We start from the raw sequence: 8,449 nt of genomic DNA on the forward strand, positions 1-8,449 counted from the left end.
GTCGGTATCACCACTTCTTTGCCTTTCCAGTTGCAGTTTTTCCTTAACTGCTTAAGGTACCCTTCAGTTATCGAGCATATGTACTTCGTCATTGGCTCGCATCGACCAGGAATCGATGAGGCTTTATCAGTTTTGAAGTCAGAAGTAATAACACACCCCCCGGGAACACACTCTTTATGTCGTGGCTCCACCGTTGTTTTGTTGCCGGCCGGCCACGATGAAGAAGCATTTTCCTTTTGAGGAATAGTCTTTGATGTTTTTGCCATTTTTGTATGGATTTGAAGTTAAAAATAGATGAAGATGATAATTTGGTGTTTTGAGAAGATGGTAGCAGTGAAAATCGTAGATGTGCATATGAAGAGGTTAGAAGATATAAAAAGCTTTGAAGATTAAGAATCTAAAAGTAAAAGTTCGAAATAGTGGAGAGAGGGGCTATTTATAAATTTCACAACAACGGTTCAATATTGGCGGTGGCCGACCACTGACTGACGTTTATTTAATGCCTAGGAAACTGTATAGACGGGACGTTTCAGTCACTTCTGTCGCTTATGTCATAAGGATGACGTCCCGATAGGTCGGGGTAGAAAATCGAAGGCTCAATTCATTTCTTGTCATTACACTCCAAAATAACGAGGGGACTATCTGTTCACGCTTAAAATCGAGCCCACCCAATTTTACTGTTTGACCGAGACCGGGAGTTTGCATCGAAGGACGACTCCAAAGTAGATCGGATCGAGGCAAGAATACAAGGTACCAAGATCGGGATTCGAGGCACCTTCCAAGATCGAGCCTACAACAATCAAGACCGAACGAGATAAGCGAGATATCCGTGACTGGTCGAAGATCATGGCAAAAATCTCGGAACAGATCAAATCAAAAACGGTTGTTTAGTTAATCATGGGATTTACTTCTGTAATTAGAATTGTACCATATATAGAATTCCTCTACTATATAAAGGGGAGTTCTAACCATTTGTAGGCACAACTGATAACAAAGCAATATAATTTTCTTCCTCGCTCACACTCTTGTTCTTCAGCTTATTGCGTTTTTATTGTCCTTGCATCAATCAGTTCGAGGATACTCTAACGCAAGGGTTGAGTTCTACTAAAATACTGGTTTGATTTACTTTATTGTATAATTCTATCTTTAATCTTCATATTTATCAATCGGTATTAAGTGAAATCACGTGTCCTTAAATCCACATTATAAGTTTAATTGTTATCCAATTTCGAGGGTAAACAGATCTTTATCATTGTTAGTTGGCCAATTTGATGAAGTTAACATCATAATTTAATATGCAAAGTAAGTGTTCACCAGAAGAGAACATGTAAGCATCAAATGTGCGAAGGAGTTTTTATTAATTTAAAGTGTTGTTTCAAAGGGAACACCAAGTAAAAATCATGGTACAACTTTTGGCAAAATGAGATATTTCAATTGAATGAAAGTAAAATCCCTTAAAATATAATTTTAAGGAGGCATGGATAAATAAATCCACGAAATCGTTTACAAGAAGAAAGGCGCAAATTCTTCCCTTGTTGATACTTCAAGCCTTGTCATTATATTGACACTCTGACAAGTCTTGAAGTAGGGGCATTTGTAGACATGTAAAATTTATTTTATTCAAATTAAATAAATAATTTAATTTATATTTTACATATACTAGTCCAAATAAATTACAGGCTAATATAATTAGATTAATTATTTAAATCCAATAAATATTGACTTGGATAGCCCATTTGATTGGGCTGCAAGTGATGAGCCCATTTAATTGGGCTACAAGAGATGAGCCCACTTAATTAGGCCCAAGATGTCAGCTTCCTAAAGGCCCAATTTGATGCCATGTGTCAAATGAATGTGACACGCCAAGTCAAATAGAAAAGCCAATAGGATCTTGCCACGTGTCAAAATGATAAGGCATGCCAAATTAAATTATAAGGCCAATGAAACCGTACCACAGATGCAAGTGTAATGACCCGGCCAGTTGTTTTGAGTATTTTAGCCCTGATCCCCTATTTATTGCCTCCTCTATGTTGTATTATGGTTATGTGACTTTTCGGGGGTGTTTGATTTTGGTTTGGGGGAGTTACGGAGTGAAATGGGACACATAGTCCCTAAGTCAGTGCTTAAGTTGAAAGAGTTGACCGTAGTTTGGCTTTTGTGTAGATGACTCCAGAATGGAGTTTTAATGGTTCCAATAGCTGCATATGGTGATTTTGGACTTAGGAGCATGTCGAAATATTGATTTGGAGGTCCGTAGGTCATTTCATCTTGAATTGGCAAAAATTAGAAAATTTAAGGTTTGGAAGGTTAAGAAGTTTGACCGAGAGTTGATTTCATTGATATCAAGGTCGAATTCTGATTCCAAAAGTTGTAATAGGTATGTCATGTCATTTATGACTTGTGTGCAAAATTTGAGGTCGATCGGAGTTATTTTGGTATGAACCGACATTAGTTTTGGAATTCAGATGCTCATAGTCTCAATAGGCGTGAATTGGGTTGCGATTCATTGAATTGATATTGTTTGATGTGATATTTTGCCTCGAATAGCTCCATTATGTGTACTAGAACTTGTTGGTATATTCGATGGGGTCCCGGGAGCCCCGGGTGTGATTCAGATTGAATCCGGAACAAATATTGACTTGTGTGATTACTAAAGCATGGTTGTGTCTGGTGCATTCATACCTGCGCACTTTGGGCCGAAGGTATGACACCGTAGAAGCGGCTCTCGTAGCGCAGAAGCGAGATTTGGCTTGTCAGCTGTGACCACATGTTGTGTCGTTAATTCGCATAAGCGGACCCGCTGCTTCGGGGAATGCATCGCCGAAGCGGAATGGGCTAGCCAGCCCTAGGGTCGCAAAATTGGATGACCCTCCGCAGATGCGCTTAGGGGTCCGTAGGTGCAAGTCTTCAGAGATTAAGGTGGAACCGCACCTACGATGGATTTTCCGTAGGTGCAGCGTCGCAGGTGCGACCTCATGCCCGGAGACGTGAGGATCACTGGGCAGAAAAGGGGCCTTCGATGGTTTGATCTCATTTTCCATTTTTGGACTTAGAGAGCTCGGTTTGTGGTGATATTTTGAGAGATTTTCAAGGAAATCATCGGGGTAAGAGATTCTAACTTGGTTTAGGCTATATTACATGAATTCATTGTTATTTTTGTCATTTAATTAGTGATTTGAGTTGGAAATTTGGGAAAATATTGTGAAAACTTCTTAGACTAAATTTTGGGAATATGAAAAGCGATTTGAAGTCGGATTTAAGTAATTCTTATGTGGTTGGACTCGTTATCGAATGGGTATTCGGATTTTGTAATTTTGGCCAGGTTCCGAGACGCGGGTCCAGGGTTGACTTTTTGACTTGACTCTTTGTTTCTCTTTAATGATCGTAACTTTATTGATCGGAATAGTTTCCTATAGTTTATATTTATGGTATGAAGTTGTTTTGGCTAGATTCGAGTCGTTCGGAGTTGGATAATCGAGGGAAAGACTTACTAGTGGATGTAGTAGCATATGTTGTGGTAAGTGTCTTGCCTAACTTTGTGTGGGTAAATTACCCCTTAGGATTGGTGTTGTTTTGTGTTAATTGTGATATGTGAAAGCCGTGTACGCAAGGTGACGAGTGTGTACACGGGCTAAATGTGGTAATTTACCGGTTCTAGCTATGTAGATTCTCTTCATGCCTTTAATTAAGTTACCATAATATGTTATATTCATCATCTTTAGTCTATCTTCACATACTTTACTTGTCTTACCTCTTACTTGTTAATTGCCTTTACATGCCTAGTTGAAATTATTGTTTCCTCTATTCCTTATTCATTATTTAATCATTGAGTTCCTTACTTGAAGTTGTTAATTCTTGGAATTTCTTGTTGTTGAAATTGGTATTGGGCTATAAAGGCCGTGATTCACGTTGAGGCAAAGTTGTTAAGTTGTGAAATAATATTCTTGTTGAGTTATTCATTTTCGATTGTTATTGTTGAGACTTTTGTGCATATTGTGGTTGAGCCCTGGGCTATTTAATGTGGAAACACCATTGTTGTTGACTTCTTTGGCAAGTTGTGATATTGGGCACTTGAGGTGCGATTTGTCATACATTGTGATATTGATACGCATGCGGCGGTACAACGTTTGGGGTTGAAACGCATGCGGTGAGATAAGGTGGGCTTGATACGCGTGTTGCTAGTAGGGGAAGTACTTGAAGCCACGCGGTATGATAAGGTGGGCTAATACGCGGGAAGCTATTTCGGGAAAATGATTTTCAAAACTAAATGCAAGTCTCCCACAGTGATATATGGATAGATTGTGAATTGTTTTGTAAAATGTGACTACGAGGTGGTACCTCAATAGTGATTTTTGTTGATACTTTTCTATTACTTCACTTGTGTTTTGGTTGCTTTGTTTACTTGGCATATCATTCTTTGTTTTCTTCCGTGATGCATTATTTGCCTTAGTTCAGTGTAACTAATCTTGGTATATTTCTTTATTGCTTCATTTCCATTGTTATCATTATTACACTATTATATATACCTGTTCAGTTTCTTATTTATTCCAGTGGGGCCTTGATCTGACCTCGTCACTACTCTACCGAGGTTAGGCTTGGCACTTATTAGGTACCATTGTTGTGTACTCATTCTATGCTTCTACACATCATTTTTTTGTAGATACAGGTACTTCCTACCAGCCCAGGCACAAGTCAGACAAGCTCAGCTTCGGAGAGTCCGCAGGCCTCAGAGTCACCCTCTATCTAGTTTACTTCATTTTCTTTCCCTTTCATAGACACTGTTGTATAGGGATGATCAGTATTTATTCGTAGAGCTTGTGACTTATTATCACCAGATTTTGGGAAGTTTTGTTATGCTGAGTTGAGAAGTTTCTTTTATGATAGTTGTTGAGAATTTGAGAGAGTTTTATCAATATTTTTGTCATATTCTACATGTATGTTAGGCTTACCTAGTCTTGGAGACTAGGTGCCATCATGAAATCCAACTGAGGGAAATTGGGGTCGTGACAAGTTGGTATCAGAGCCCTAGGTTCATAGGTGTTATGAGTCACAAGCAGGTTTAGTAGAGTCTCGCGGATCGGTACAGGGACGTATGTACTTATCTTCGTGAGGCAATAGAACTATTAGGAAAATCTTCACATCATTGATTCCTTATCGTGCGAATTTGTTGACTTTGAAATTCTAAATCTCTATCTTTCTATTCTCTCACAGATGGTGAGGACACGCATAGCTAGATCTGATGATCAGACACCCGCACCCCCTGCTAGAGCTGCGAGAGGCCGGGGCAAGGGAAGAGGCCGAGGGCGGGCACGTGGTGCAGCCAGAGCACCTGCTCGAGCAGCTATAGAGGAGCCACCAGTAGCTCCAGTTGGGGGGCAGGCACCAGAGACGCTTGTTACTGCCCCTGCACTTCAGGAGACCCTCACCCAATTTTTGAGCATGTTCGGCACTCTAGCTTAGGCGAGGTTGATTCCACTTATTCCTGCCACATCTCAGGCCGGGGGAGGAGCACAAACTACCGCCGCCTGTACCCCAGAGCAGCAGGTCCAGGTTGTCCAGGTCCTAGAGGTCATACCAGTACAGCCGGTTGTCCCAGTTCAGCCCGAGGTTAGGGCAGCAGCATCTGAGGGGAAGCAGATCATGCTCGAGAGGTACCAAAAGTACCACCCCCTACTTTCAGCAGCTTATCTTTAGAGGATGCACATGGTTTTCTTGAGGAGTGCCACCATATCCTTCGTACTATGGGTATTGTGGAGACGAGTGGGGTGGTTTTCACTATGTTCAAGCTTAAGGAAGCGGCTTATCAGTGGAGGCGAGCATATGAGTTGGGTAGCCCGGCCGAGGCAGCTTCACTCACCCGGGCTCAGCTTTCAGAGATGTTCATAAGAGAGTTTATTCCCCAGAATCTTCGGGATGCATGGCGCGCAGAGTTTGAGCAGTTACTACAGGGTGCTATGACCGTATAAAAGTATGTTTTCAGGTTCAGTGAACTGTCCAGACATGCATCAGCCTTAGTCTCCATAGTCAGAGAGTGAGTCCATCGATTTAACAAGGGGCTCAACCACTGTATTAGATTCAGCATGGCTCGAGAGTTGGAGATTGATACCTTATAGTAGAAGGTGGTGGAGAATTGAAGGGTATGTGGGGTCGGGAGAGAGAGGAGAGGGAGGCCAAGAGTCCTCAAGATTCTGGCACATATAGTGGTGCCCATGCTCCAGTTGCAGCGCGTCATGGTAGAGGCTTTGTGAGCCGTCTTGTTCAGTCAGCACTCCCAGCTTCCAGCGGTATTACGGCTACTCCTAGGTCTCAGGTTGACCATTATGCACTGCCACTATTTAGTGCACCTCCTGCACGGGGTGCTTTAAGCAGTCAGTCCAGCCGACCAGGGCTGAGCTAGTTTCAACAGCCACGTCCTCTAAGAGCTTATTTTGAGTGTGGGGATACTCTTCATATGGTAAGGGACTTCCCTAGAATCAGGAGGGGTACACCTCCACAGACTACTCAGGCTCCACGTATTCCATAGGGTCTCCAGACTTCTCAGGCCATGGTTATCACACCAGATGTTATGCTCTACCAACTAGGATGGAGGCGGTTGCATCGAACTCAGTCATAACATGTATTGTTCCGGTTTGTCATAGAGATGCATCAGTATTATTTGACCCAAGCTCCACTTATTCCTATGTATCATTTTTATTTGCTCCATATTTGGGTATATCCCGTGATTCCTTGGGTTCTCCTGTCTATGTGTCCGTGCTAGTGGGAGATTACATTATTGTTGACCGTATGTATCGGTCGTGTTTAGTTGTCCTTGGTGATTTTGAGACCAGAGTTGATTTATTGTTGCTCAGTATGGTAGATTTTGATGTTATTTCAGGCATGGACTGGTTGTTTCCCTATCATGCTATTCTTGATTATCACGCCAAGACAGTGACGTTGGATATGCCAGGTTTACCGCAGTTGGAGTGGAGGGTACTTTGGATTATGTTCCTAGCAGGGTGGTATCTTTCCTTAAGGCATAGAAGATGCTTGGGAAGGGGTGTGATGCATATCTAGCCTTTGTGAGGGATGTCAGTGTTGACACTCATACCGTGGAGTCAGTTCCGATAGTGAGGGACTATCCAGATGTATTTCCGGCAGATCTTCTGGGCGTGTCGCCCGATAGGGATATCGATTCTTGTATTGACTTATTTCCAGGCACTCAGTCCATTTCTATTCCACCATATCGTATGGCCCCAGCGGAGTTGAAGGAGTTAAAGGAGCAGTTGCAAGAGTTGCTTGATATGGGCTTCATTCGATAGAAATTCATTGATCCCGGTATTCGGTTCATCCGAGGTTAACCAAGATGTACCATGATCTTTGACAGCTATACTGGTGGAACGACATGAAGAGGGACATTGCTGAATATGTCACTCAGTGTCCGAATTACCAACGAGTTAAGGTTGAACACCAAAAACTAGGAGGATTGCTGCAAAATATGGAAATTTTGACCTGGAAAAGGAACGCGATCATCATGGATTTCATTATCGGATTACCGCGATCACGTCGAAGGTTTTATTCTACATGGGTTATCGTGGATCGACTCACCAAGTCAACCCACTTTCTACCAGTTAAGACTACCTTCTCAGCAGAAGATTATGCTAAGCTATACATTAAGGAGGTAGTCTGACTCCACGGGGTTCCGATTTCCATCGTATCAGATAGAGGTTCCCAGTTCACAACTAACTTTTGGAGGTTATTTCAGAAAGGATTGGGTACAAAGGTCAACCTTACCCTTAGATGGCCAGACTGATCGCACTATTTAAATACTCGAGGAATACCATGCGAGTATTCAAATGGCACCATATGAATTCCTATATGGACAAAAGTGTAGATCTCCTATCGACTGGTTCAAAGTGGGGGAAACAAAGTTATTGGGGCTAGGATTGGTGTAATAGGTTGTGGAAAAGGTAAAACTAATTGGAAGCTGATTATTGGCTGCCCAAAGTAGGAAGAAATCCTACTCGGATAACCGGCAGTGATATTTGAAGTTCGTCGTAGGGGACTGGGTGTTCTTCAAATGTGTCACCAATGAAGGGCATAATGAGATTTGGTAAAAGAGGCAAATTCAGCCCTTGGTATATCAGACCATATTGAATCATACAGAAGGTCGGTCAAGTGCCTTATAAGCTTGAGTTTTCCCCGGAACTGGAAGTAGTGCATCCGATATTCCACGTGTCTATGCCTCGAAAGTGCTTGAGTGATCCATCTTGTGTTACCCCTATTAAGTATATCCAAGTTACATAAGATCTATCTTCCAAAGAAATTCTGGTGGCCATCTTAGATCGTCAAGTCCGTAATCTACAAACTAAAGAGGTAGCTTCAATTAAAGTACTTTGGAGGAGCAATAGTAAAGAAGAAATGACCTGGGAAGTGGAGGAAGACATGAAGTCTAGGTACCCCCATCTATTCC

This window comes from Nicotiana tomentosiformis, chromosome 6, assembly GCF_000390325.3.
Source record: "Nicotiana tomentosiformis chromosome 6, ASM39032v3, whole genome shotgun sequence".
NCBI lineage: Eukaryota > Viridiplantae > Streptophyta > Magnoliopsida > Solanales > Solanaceae > Nicotiana > Nicotiana tomentosiformis.